The following is a 14593-nucleotide window of genomic DNA, read 5'->3' as shown; positions in this document are numbered from 1 at the left end:
ACAGTCGTTGAGCGTAACGTGTAAGGGACAGAAACCCGCAGCTCAATGACAACGTACATTGCAATCCATTTTTCGTTAGAGTATCATTGCACAATCCGAGTGCGTATGTTTTATTTTAATAGAGCCCGGCTCGGAAGAATTTTAACGTATACCTATATTTGCATGGAAGACCTAAAAATTGTCAATACGAGATAAAAATAAAAATCGAATTTTAATCACCTGCCAAATCCATTTCATCCATTAAGCCCATTGTTTGATAGGGAAAGCCATTTTAAAGACTCCGCCTTCCTCATGCAGTATTGGACTCTATATTTTGCCAGTTAAAATGGAGTCGATTTAAAATAAGTAGGTATTTCATTGCAGCATTTGCTTTTTCACATTCTATCGCTTTGTATAGCATATACTGAGAGGTATTTATGTTCTCAGGCTTTCAACGCCTTGTGCAGAACGCCTGGAATTCAAGTATAATCAAGACGCAGACATAAAGAGATAAGCAAGGCTATAAATGCAGGAGAATGGCCTGTGGAAAGATTTGAAACATTTGAAGTCAACCTACACGGTGGAAGTAAAAATAATAATGTTGTCCATGTACCTAAGTGAAGAGGAAATTGTATGCACTATTGCTTTTGTCGTAATATTTGCATTTATTGGATTTGTTCTAAATGTTTTCTTGATTCTGTCCATCATCTTCACAGAAGGCTTTTCAGAAATCCCAGCTAATATATTTGTATTGAGCCTGGCTGTGGCAGATGCCTTGATAGATCTCCTGTCAGCTCCTCTTTGGATATACAACATATATTACTCTGTATTCAATATATCTTTCACATTAGGCAAATTTTTTGCCTTAGCGACTACGGGGAACGTTTTTCTTCTGACACTCAACCGGTTTATCTCTATCGTGAGATCTTTAAAGTATCCCACAATAGTGAGTTTCAAACGAGCTATAACTATGGTCGGCGCTATATGGTTCGTCGCTTTTATTCTTCTTATCCTGGGTGTAGGGAGCTTGATCTCCAACGTGATATCCGATCTAAAGATCACACGCTACATTGTTGCATTTTACATTGTGTCATCCATTGTATTAACTGTGTACATGTACTATTTGGGCAGGAAACACGCCAATCGTTTGGCTCAACAAGCTTTTGCTGTCACCGGTGAACTGCAGGCGGCCTTACATGAGTTTAGAACGTTACGTTCCTTGCTGATGATCGCGGGAAGTTTTGGAGCATGTTGGTTACCACTAACAGTCACCACTATGATCGTTAAAAAAGAAAAAAATCCTGCTCAGTTTTATCGTGCAGTTTGTTTTACGGCCTTTTTACCATTGTTAAATACAATTATAGATCCTGTCGTGTATTATTTTCGCAGTAAGGGTTTTCGTTTATCACTGAAAATGTTGAAAACGCGAGTTAAAAATTCTGGATATTGTGAATGTTGATAAAAAGAGAACAATGAGGAGTATTGAAATGATAACATACTTTCGCCATGAAAAATGAAACTTGGACTAAGTACTTGGACTTAGTACATATGAGAATAGCGCTTAGTTAAAGGCTAGGGGAGTGGATGATGAAACATTTTTTTTTATTTTAAGGGTCAGCAAATTATTACTAGCAAATATGTGGTACTAAGATGATTGTATTCCAAGGCATCATATGCATGCTGTTTGACTCAACTTATACAACTAATTTCAGCTCTAGTCTAGCATAAATTTCTTAAACTCACTATAAAAATTCGATACAGTTATTATGATATGACTAAAAACGATATAAAATGTCTATTTCCTTTTTCACTGGAGCCGGATCGAAACTTAGCTGGTGTAACGAGATAATATTTTTAGTAAAAAAAAGTAGCCGGTATTACGTAACTTATCGTCATGAATACGAGCACTTGTATACGTTAACTGCATAGCGAATAAAACTATATTGTCGAAATTATAGACCAACATGAAACAGGTGACAATTAGCTAGGTAATATGCAGAAATTTATATTGCGCAGAAATATATTACTTAATTCGTTATCGGCAATAAATGACTTACCACTAGTTGATCATTATTCTTCAAACGCAGTGGTTGTGAATACCATAAGCTTTGAATGTTCAAATGAGAGCAACTACTTTCATCACTTTATTCTGTTACGTCGAACCACGCTTCGTATGAAAAGACAGGCCATAGCTATTTGCAGGATTCACTTACTAAATTCCGGAAAAAAAGATATGACTATCACCCTTTTTTTGTCCTGATTCGCCCAGACAGATTATACACATGGTGTAATTCGAGCCAATTTGCGCGGCTACCCCAAATACAACCATATTTTAAAAAGTGAAACCGGAAGAAGAAACCATCAACAATAACTCGCATATTACCCATCTCTTCTCTTATCGCTTATATATCGCTTTGCTTCAATCCGTATATTTAAATAAAACCTGTTAGAAGTGCTAACACTATACCCTTATCATATTAGATACTTAGCAACTAAAGCTACCACAAATATTTTACAAAATAATAAGGTGCTGGAGAAAGCCATGAAGCCTTTTAAAACATCCTTGTATAATGTTCATTTTATAACAAGGTGCTGGTGAAAGCCATGAAGCAACTCGATAGAAAATTGGATCAGGCTGAAACGAATTAAAGAGAGTGTAAGCATATAGCTTAGTCTATCGTTCTTTCTAAGCAAATTATTTTAGGGCTCTGACCTCTATGTAAAAGTCTGTGTTTAATTGAGGAGGGGGCTCAAAGATAAAGGCTTATTTATATCCGTTCCAATATAACTAGGGAGCAGCGTGGCAGCGTCTTTAAACAAGTTAGCATCAAATGTGGTATAACAACTGCCAAAAATAGACAAAACACTTCTCGACGTTTCGATCTGAGGGCCTTCGTCAGAAGAGTTAGTATGAAAATAAATAGGGGAGAATACATGTTTTGCATGGGGGCAAACGCGTGATAAAAATGGGCCAATAGAAAACAAAAAATCAAAACAAATTGGAATGCATTGCTTGCCAAAGAGACGCCTGATTGTGGGCTAAAAATAACCCGCAATGAGGGAAGCCTGATCAGCAACGAAAATATAGTACAACCTGCTTTGATGTAAAGAAAGAAATGGGAGTCATATCACTCTGGATGAAGTAGCTTAAATGAAAGAGAGTCTTTCATTTATTCCGGGGGGATGAAGAGTGCCAAGACTTTGGGTGAGTCGCATTTCTTGTCGTTTACGGCTTTCGTTAGTACCGGAAATGGGACAGACGCCTCTAATACTCATGCTTTGTACACAATGATTAAAATACACAATGAGGTAAAGTGTCTGGTAACAGGCTTGGTGTTATCGTGGCCGTTGACCGACCTACGTTGTTCACCAAACGGAAGATCGACACGACATTAACGTCCTAGAGATGGTTCAGAAAGCACATCAAGCCGGGCTGATGTTTAACCCCAACAAATGCGCAATCAAGAAAATTCTGTTCGCCTGCTAGAAATTACACAGATACACGTTTGGACGCGAAGTGACCGTCATTACACAAAGACCACAAACTACAACAATCTATCTTCTGGAAACGAATTAGCTTGGCACCAACGCGCTTACAGAGAATGCTTCTACGTCTCTCAATCTACGATATCCATGTTAAGTACGTGGTGTTCTTTGCTGAACCTTGTCCCGCCTTGTAGACCACAGCAAAGCTATATAGAGAAATACCGGGCCTTGATACCAACATCGAACAAGTCATCGAAGTTATTTGCTGAACACCCTGTCCCGCCTTGTAAACCACAGCAAAGCTAGAGAAATACCGCGCCTTGATATCAACATCGCACAAGTCATCAAAGTGGAACCAGCCCGACTCGCATCTCTACCAGAGTAGAGGAAACGAACGCTGATCCTACGCTGGCTGAGTTGTCGAATCTGATTACGACAGGATGATCAGATAGCATGCAAGATCTACCTGGACATTTACACCATTGGTGCTTCCGTGATGAACTAACAATACAATATCATCCCATCCAGTATGCGACCTGTTACCCTAAGTCGCCTATGTGTTGCACATCAAGGTATCACGTACCACAACCCCTCAACGCGCAATACGCACTGATGACTAGTCAAAATTACACGATGACTTCACCTAGATGGTCCAGAGATGCGATGCATGTCAAAGATACGGCAACACCAGAATTCCAGAACGACAAATCGCCTCTTCACTTCCCATGGAAGTCATCGGTATGGATCAGTTTGAATTCCAAGGAAAACACGCACTGGTCATAATTGTTTACTTCTCCGGTTTCATCACTTATGACACATTGAATGCTGCAACAACTGCTGCAGTGGTGAAGATGCTAAACGCTAATTTCAGAAAAATTAATGTGGACTGCCGGAAAAGATACTGTTTAGATACTGGCCCGTGCTTCAAATCGGAAGATTTCAGAGGTTTTTGCGAACAGCTTGACATTGCCCATGCATGTGACATCGAGCCTGTAAGCACCACTTGAGACTGTTAAACGCAACTTAAAGAAAAGCACAAGTGACTTTGGCATCACAAAGGCCCTTACCACTTACCTTGATATCCCAATAAGTGACAAACAGCCATCGCCGTCCGAGCTCTTCTTCAATAGGAGGATTAACACGCTTCTTAGTAAGAACATGGCACTGGTACCTTTGAATGACCAGCAGAAAACTGGTCTTAATGACAAGCGTTCAGCTTACCTGAAGCCAACGAAGAAAGGGAAAGTTCGATACGTGCCCAACTAACCTATCTGGTTCACAAACGATGGCTCAGATAAGAGGAAACCAGGTTTCATGGAATCTAAAGATACTACACCGGACTCATTTTGGATGGTTAACTACAGAAGTAACAGAAGATTGAGATGAAATACGTACGACATCAAAGCACGTCACTCCGTCATCACACAGCAACGACCACGCCGCGTCGTCTGGTAGTTCTGGGCACTATTTTGACAACGATGGCACACGAGTAACTGATCTGCGACATGAAACAACAGAACCGTCCCGACATGATAACCCACAATCGGCTGTAACACCATCTGCAACATTATTGCCACCCGCTGGCCCAGAGACAAAAGATACATTGAAGGAGTCTAATGGAGATAAGACGGTAATCGGGACACCACCAGATCCTGTTTCTATGTTCACCCGATCACCCTCATGCAGGACGTGTGATAAAACCGCTCACAAACCAGATTATGTGTACTGCATGTGTATACTCACTAGGGACGTAATGTAAGAACCTCATCACGCGTGAAAATTGTTATTGTTGAGTTTTGTTTGCTTCTAAAACCATCATTAAAAAAGAGCATGTTTTATTAGGCAGGTAAAGTTTGATTGTAATACATGAGATATTCGAGAAGAAAAAAGAACAAGATGGCGACTAGCCGCCCACGTTGTTATTTGTTTATTGTGATAACAATAAAACGTATTTAAACCAAAACACTCTCGTATTTCTTGAATTCTATCAACACGAACGACGAAAGGAATAGAACAGAGTCAAGAATTAGACACTGATATTTTTGCGTCACGAATTCATCCTGTTAGGGGATCTCAAATTCTGGTGCGAAATATACTAGTATTTGAAAAGTGTGTGTGACGCCGTTTAACAAGATGCGGTCATGTATGGGCGCGTTGACACATCGCAGTTTGCTCAGGATTGAAGATTTAATCTAAGCGCGAATTTCAAATTGTAAGACAAAGTGAACATATCATGCGGTTTATTTACATTTTTGAACAATTGAACTTCTATACTTTTTAAAGTACGATGTGCTTCTGAATGTCGCGATCCGGCGAACAACACCAGTTTAGGTTTGCAACGCCAGAACAAGGGTCTTGTTCATATTTTCGTTCTTGGCCCGTCCGATTCTTTAATAAACCTTAATAATTTTAAAGACCTTTAGATGGGCGTTTACGGCAAACGTCAAACCACGAACAAACTTTGTGTTTTAACTCCATTATCTTAAAACGTCCAGCAATTTCGCTAAATTACGAATGTTCCACATAAAATTTGTTATGTTCAGCAATAATGTAAGAAAGCAAGAGGCCGTTTCTGATGTATTTAGCAAAGAAGCAAATTCAGCTTCGGCCGTATGTGTGTCTCCCGTTATTATATATAAAAACTCCCTGTTCATGTCCAGGTTTTCTTAGTGGGAAATTTTAATAACTAATCTGTTATAAACTCAGAACACAACTCAGGTGTGAGGAGATATATATATTAAAGAAGATTCCGTCGACTACATACAGCAGAATATTTACACGAGTTTATACAGGGTGTCCCAAAAAAAACGAAAACTATTGAAACCACCCATAACAATGCCATTGTTAGAGTTTGAATGCCTAAGCACTCTGTTGGGCCCACAAGTGTATAAATCGGGGTTGCCATAAGCATTTTTTTGCATGCATATGATGCTGTAGGGTTTGCTTGTTCGCAAAAATGATATTTATTAACAATATTTACAATTTACAAATATGGATAACATTATTTAAATGTGCATCTCAATCACCATGACCTTCGACATGTCCCCTTTCTGTAGCAACACAAAGCACTTAGCATTTTACTGCGTTGCATTAAATCCCCATGGGCTAAAATTCGTGCACACGGCATTCAAATTTTAACAATGAGTGATTTCAATAGTTTTCGTTTTTTTTGGGACACCCTGTATAGCAAATCTTTTTCGTTTTTTTACTTGATTAACATAACAATACTTAATTGTTTAATTCGCATAATGAGTTTATATTAGTTTCGCCTATAACTACAATATACAGGGTGTATAAAAAAAAAGGAGACCTTTAGAAATCAAGCTATTGTTAAAATTTGAATGCCTTTTCAATTGCATTTGCACATATGCTGAACCGTAGTGCGTTAAATATTGATGGCATGCATGCATACATTAGAAAATGAATTGACTAAGCACACTACCCGAACAAAAATGGTTCAACTGACTTCGGAGCAAAGAGTTTTTGTAGTCTTAACTTATACCCAGCCTGCCGTCATCAGAAAAGCAGTTCGCGATATGCACAAGCGTACGGTAGTTTGTGTTGAGAGAAATGGAGGCCACGTTGGAGGTCATGGTCCATGACATTCAGTTCTTTTGATGTTCAATTTATTGAGTAATTTTCAATCCAGATCGAAATGTGAAGTGAATCCATGTCAGATCAAGTTGTAATTCATTCCTGACTCATGTAAACATTTTAATAGGCAGAGTTTGTAAAATGGGATGCTGAGCCATTCCGGATTCAAAGTCAATTCTAACTCGTGTGAACAGCCCTAATGCTCGCACGCAGTGTTAAAAATCAATGAACAAATGATTTGTTCATGTTTTGACGGAACAGCTAAAGCAATTTACCACGCATACTGTTATCGCTTTTGTGCTTAGTCGTTTGTGCTTGGTCATTTGAATATTTTTGGGTCGTTATTTTTCCTTATGCTATTAAAGTTATTTTCAAATTCCCAGGAGCAGACAATCTTGTGTACAAACGTCAATTCATTTTCTAAAGGTCTCTTTTTTCTAATGTATGCATGCATGCCATCAATATTTCACGCACTACGGTTTAGCATATGTGCAAATGCAATTGAAAAAGCATTCAAATTTTAACAATAGCTTGATTTCTAAAGGTCTCCTTTTTTTTGATACACCCTGTATGTCAATAATGATCTCACAACACAATCAGTGTTGAAAAACTGAAAAAAGACTGGCAATGAATCGGCGTTCCTTACAAATGGAAATGTACGTTTGTCGAAATCACATTAAAAAATATAGGCTTTCATTATCAAATTAGCGCAGAGAGAGGCAATATACCGGGTCTCGCCAGTTGTGCGATGAATGTGCACGTCGGCCAGACCAAATTTCCGTAATACCTAAACATTTGTTTATCTATATTAGTATATTATTATTCATAGCGAAGATTTGCACCGAAAATTAGTTATAAAAATTTCATAAAAAACAGTTCACGAAAACATCTCTGGCATAAAATAAAATATCAAACATTCAACGTACAACTGCGATCAATATATAATCATAAATTCAGAGCTCAATATCAAATAAAACTCCTCAATATATCCATGCATATGATAGATAGGCGCTCTTTTGTAGACAAAATCACTTCACTAAACGTGAGAAAGGTTTTAAACAGACACAGTCACAGTGCTAAATAAACACAAGCTTGATTCAACACATGCAATATATCTTGAGCCCATACTGATTGATGACTATGGTCAGTCTTTCACAAAACAAAATCACTTCAAGCTTGAAGTGCACATTTGACAGGTAAATTCAATTCCGATCCCAAAAAATAATAATAAACTTAGTCCGTGATTATAATACGCGGCGATCCTTTGCCGACAGAGTAAAATACACATTATTCATTCAGTGCGGAATTAGCAACCAAATTCAATTCATCATAAATAAGTCTTTAGTGCTCATTACGGGGTCGCTTGCCGATAAATAATTTCACTTCAATGTGAGTGTTCTTTGGAAACAGGTGTTTCTGCTGGGACAAATTGTTTGAAAGTTCGACAGCTCGATCTTCATTTTTCTTTAACTTTAATGATATTACGATGATTTTTCTATTATGAATTATATAAACCTCGGTAATTGTAATCTTAGTTTTTTCTACCAATCGGAACCAAACTGGAAGTAGAAAATTTCAAGAATACTTCATAGTGCCATGCGGTCAAAAATTTGGCGTTAATTGTGGGTGATTTGTCCTTAAATAAATTAGTTTATAACACTTCCAAGGTGGGCATTTCATGAAGAACATTTACATTTCAAGGCGATAACAGTTGTGATTCGAAGTAAATATTGTATTCATCCTAGCTGTCTTAAGTCACGGAGAATGTTTTCCCAATATTTAAGTGAAGAAGAAGCTATATGCATGGTTGCTGTTGTCGTAATATTTGGATTTGTTGGATTGGCGTTAAATGTCATTTTGATTTTTTCAATTATCTTGACCGATGGCTTTTCAGATAGTCCAGCTAATATATTTGTATTGAGCCTAGCTGTGGCAGATGCCTTGACGGGCTTTGTGTGCGCTTCTTTGTATGGTTACAATATGTATAATTCCGCCTTTAATATCTCCCTTACAGTTGGTAAGGTTTTCGGCTTAGCGACAACAGGAAGCATTTTACTTCTCACGCTCAACCGTTACATCTCTATAGTAAGGTCGTTGAGATATCCCACCATTGTTACTTTCCAACGATCTATGGTCATGGTCGGAGTTATATGGTTGATTGCCTTCACCGTCCCTGTCTTCGATGCAGTGAGCTTGATCTTCGACAAGGTACCTGATCTAAGGATGACACGGTACATTATTGCATTCTACATTGTATCAACTATTGTATTGAGTGTGTCCATGTACAATTTGGGCAGGAAACACGCCAAACGCATGGCTCAACAGGCATTTGCCGTCACCGGTCAACTACAGGCGGCCTCATATGAGTTTAGAACATTACGTTCGCTGTTCATGATCGCTGGAAGTTTTGGAGCATGTTGGTTGCCACTGACAATCCAAGCTATAATCTTTGATAGGAAGAACGATCCTGTTTTATTTGACCGTGTATTCTGTTTTTCTTCGCTTTTGCCAATTTTAAACACAATTATTGATCCTGTTGTGTATTATTTTCCAAGTAAAGGTTTTCGTTCGTCACTGAAAATGTTAAAGAGACGGATTGAAAATTCTGGATATTGCGAATGTTACTAAAAAGAATAAATTAAACAATTAATGTTCATAGAGGGATAATTTAACAAAACTGGATCGCTCTTGCCAGAAGAAGGCAAAGCTGCTTTGAAACGTAAAAGAGGTCATAGAATATATCAGAACAAAGACGATTTGTGTTATTAAATCGTTCAACATGATTGAATCCACATGCAGTGCTATCGTTATATACATCAATATGACAAAAACCATATTGACTGGACGCAGATTTTTCACCCCCCTGTATAATGGTGTGATATCCTTCATGCAGTGAGACCCAGGACAATATTGCTCATGTAGTGAATATATATTGGTGTTATAAATTCTGGTGCATCTTATATCACAGAATATTATATAGTCAGAAGGACTCACGACTATATATTGCTATAGTATAACATTATTAATTGGTGTAAAAAATTCTAGTACATGCATGTGTTAACGTGAAAAAGACTCAAGACTATAATTATATTACAGTGTGTTATCGAATGTCAACATGGATACTTATTTTCATTGCCGAGCGAAATGTTCAAAATCATGTGTTTAATACCTTATCTACGTTTGGCATTACATCACAGTTTGTAAAGTATATGAATTGCACGTTTGTTTTTGGCTTCTTATACCGTAGCTCAGCGCACAGAGATCGAGGAAACAGTGTTTAGCCACTTGCTTTAAGCCTATATACTATATATTAAAACATGCATATGTGAGATTTAATTTGTTAAGATTGCGAGCTGATATTAAATATGTTATTATTACTACCGGATTGACTTAAGAACTAAGAAGTTCACTCAATAAAATACGAATTCGCGTTTGACTGATGGCGTTGAAACCTGTTTCGAAATTGTATTTGTGCATTGTGTTTCCAAACTTACACGTGTAAAAGAGGCAAATTTTAGGCGGTCCCTTGAAGACAAAACCATTTCATTACAAGTAAAATATCAAACAGTCAGCGCACAATTAACAAGCAAATTTAATTCAGGCCTCAATATAACAATAAATCTCATTAGCGATTATCAGGCGGTCCCTTGTCGACAACCATTTGGAAATATGGAAATATCCAACACTCAGTGCTCAATGAGTACAAAATCAAGGTCATTCTGAGGTTTTCAAAAACCTATACCTTTCACCAAGTTGCTGCAAACTAACGAATGCACAGCCTAGACTTAGTTCGACAACTCCCCCGTGTCAAGCCCTGCTTCCACCAGCAAAAAATTTACTATAATGCAAAAAATCCGCCTGATTCCTTTTGAATTTTGAGCAATCGAGTAAAAATAATTATAAATTCACAACTTAAAAGAAATAAGCCAAAAAAATAAAGTTTTTTCGTTAAGATAAAGTAATGGGTACATTGACCGAACGAGATTCTACTAATGTTCAACTAATTTCCTTCGATGATTGTACCTATAAACTAATCTCATGAGTAAATTAACGTTTATATAGCGCGCGCTGAATTGAAAGTAAGTACGATTTAGAGCGTCCCTTGGCAAAAAATGCACAACGAGTTACACAATTGTATCAAGAATATGTATTTTTTCCGCGTGAATGACTGTGAAATTTTTGATAAATTTATCACTGCTAATTCTCTAGATCGAAAACTTCCACTGAGAAGTTAATTTAGGCGGTCTCTGACTGACAAGACCATTTCACAAGTATTAAAATATCAGAGTCAGCGCAAAACTAACAAGCAAAGTTAGATAGATAGCGATTATCAAGTGGTCCCTTGCATGGGGCCTCTCACTGTATCCGCTATGAAAATTTGAACTGAAACGGTATGAATGTATCTCTCGTTAGAGAAACATGCTTTTCGCGTTTGGCGCGAGATAAACTGGAAACAATATAGGCGTCGGGTCTCCTCCCGATAAACTCACTTTCTGCAGGAGAAAAATATCGAACATCCATTGCATAAGTACAAACTAAATTCAGGCCTCAATGTGTGATGAACTCGATGATGATTAAATAGCGAACCATTAATTGCTTGCAGCGCGGCAACACTGATCACTTCACTGAAGGAGTAAAATTCCGCAAACGCAATTCGATTTGCAGAATATAAATCATGAACTTCGTTGAAATTCAAATTTTTGATTGAAATTATTGATACACTACGTCTTTTCTTTACAACTTCAATATTGTGGTTGTTTTTGTTCTTCTCGGGTAGCTATTTCTAACCGCAATATTTTCTATGTGAACTAGCCTGCCTAAAAAAATTGAATATCCAAAAGGGCATGTGGCTGAATCTCATTTAGAAGAGCGCTTGAATCTAATTTTGTCCAAGCGATAAACTAGCGTCTTAAGCGATAATTGTCCATAAATATCGCCGGGAATTAATGCCGAGAGTTGCACATGTGTCTGAACTCTCACGAAAAAGGAAGAGTATCCGAAGGTGACAAACTTTAAAAATATTAATTTTGAACATATTTCAACCTGTTTCATGCCAAATGAAATGTTTTCCCAATACTTAAGTGAAGAAGAAACTATCTTCCTTGTTTTGGTTGTTGTAATATTTGGATTTTTCGGATTGGTGTTAAATATCCTCTTGATCGTGTCAATTTTGCTCACTGACGGCTTTTCTGATAACCCAGCGAATCTCTTTGTATTGAGCCTAGCTGTGGCAGATGCCTTGATAGGCTGCGCACACGCTCCTCTTTCTATCTACACGGTATATCACTCCGCAGTTGACGTCTTTTTTACAGCAAGTAACCTTTTTATCTTATCGACATCCGGAAGTATTTTCCTTTTGACAGTGAACCGTTTAATCTCAACAATAAAACCTTTACAGTATCCAAGAATTGTTACCTCTATCTTAGAGCTATGGTCGCCGTTGTATGGTTGGTCGCCATCATTGTGTTTGTCCTGGCTATAGTGAGCTTGTTCTCAAACCGATTGATACCCGATTTAAAAATAACTCGGTTTATCATTGCGTTTTACATTGTTTCATCCATTGCATTGAGTGTGTACATGTACGATTTGGGCAGGAAACACGCCAAACGCATGGCTCAACAGGCATTTGCTGTCACCGGTCAACTGCAGGCGGTCTCGCATGAGTTTAGAATATTACGCTCGTTGTTCATGATCGCTGGTAGTTTTGGAGCATTTTGGTTGCCAGCAACAATTGTAACTATAATTATCGACAGAGAGAAAGATCCTGTTGTGTTTTATCGTGCATTTTGTCTTACTGCACCCTTGATACTTTTAAACACAATTATCGATCCTGTCGTGTATTATTTTCGAAGTAAAGGCTTCCGTTCGTCAATGAGAAGTTTAAAGAGGCAGCTTACGAATTATGGATATTGTGATTGTTGCTAACAGGCAGCATTCGCAACAGAATCATGACGAGGAATAGGACGTGGACGCAAAGGATAGAGAGGGTCAGTAATGCGTTCAAAAACTGTTATCAGGTACAAATGCAGCAACATACAATATGGAATTGATGGCTGGCAAGCCAAGCTAGCATTAGCTGAGGAAATCCGCTTTATAATTACTGGGTATAGCGCTGTACTGAAAAGAAGCAACTCGCCGCTGCCGTTTACATAACGCCTTTAACGCTATTGACGATTAAATTTAAAAGATAAAAATAGAATTCTATGCAGTATTAAGGGCTGTTTATATGACAGCCAGGCTGGCCCGCTTAGTGAGATAGGCCTCTAAGCGAGATCCCGCTGTCTAGTAGCAATAGTGTTGGTTTGAGACCACGACACTGCTAGGTTTTAAATCTCGATGCGAAATATCCATGTCATGTAAAACTTTCAACGCATTTATAGACATAAGAATATGCTTAAATCTGTACACATATTAAAATTGTTTGGCTAACTAATGAAAATGTATTTGGAAATAACTTGGAATGCAGATTTTATGCGGTTGATTGAACTTTGTCAACCACTTTAGGGGAGTCGTCGACGACAACTTGCCCATTTGGGTTTTTATCTGCTCCTTAATCTTTTTTGCGCAATTCCGCGTTTGATGCCTGGAATCCCCTTCCGGAATCCGCTTCCGCCATTCCGTTCGGTATTTTGCTTTTATCCCAGCCCTCACTTGAATAGCGCTATCTCTTTTAATTTACTTATTTGCTTTATGACTATATAAATATAGTGCATTTTAATAAATTTACTAAAAAAAGGTCTGTCCTTTTCTAGTTTCTATATCATAGTTCTTATATACATGTTCATTCACTAACGATTTCAACACATCAAATGTGTTTGATATCAACTGCCTAAAATAAAAAAAAAAATTCTCAACGTTTCGGCCTTCGTCAGGAGAGTTAGTAAGATCAGCCACAGTTGAAGAATAAGATTACACTTTACCACCAGAAGCCTGTTTTAACAGGTTAAAAACTAAACGTGGATCAGCATCCATATGTCCATCTGATAGTAATTTGTTATACTAAGCCTTAACAGACCATTTTAGAGCAATCAAAAAAATCACTATTATGTATAACATGAAGGCAATATTTATGGAATTGAATAATTTTACAAATTCTTGAAAAAATCAAATGCAAGAGAGGATTTATGAACAGGTAGTGGCTAGTGAACAACAATCATCTTGTACATGCAAATTGGGGGATTTCAGTTCTAACGAATATAAAAATGAACTATTCTAAATTATAAGAACATAGTAATCAAATATTAAAAGTAGCTTTTTGCTTTACCCAAAATGGAGAACAGCAATAACACCCAAAGGCCATGCATTATGAATTTCAATAAAAATATTACATTCATTACAGTGTACTGTTATTTGACAGCTGTACAAGGTTTTAGTCAGTTCCTTGGTACTAACAGGATCAGAATTGACAAACGATTCAAAATCCAAAATCAAAAGAATTGGAATAATTGGTAACAATAAACCTCACATGCTATCTCATTTGGTTCCAAGAAGTTAAGGTTTCAAATCTAATTGTCCACTCCTGCATTTAGCACTC

The sequence above is a fragment of the Dendronephthya gigantea genome, unplaced genomic scaffold, assembly GCF_004324835.1.
Source record: "Dendronephthya gigantea isolate DGI-Jeju-01 unplaced genomic scaffold, DenGig_1.0 000096F, whole genome shotgun sequence".
Lineage (NCBI taxonomy): Eukaryota > Metazoa > Cnidaria > Anthozoa > Malacalcyonacea > Nephtheidae > Dendronephthya > Dendronephthya gigantea.
This window is presented reverse-complemented; position numbering follows the sequence as displayed.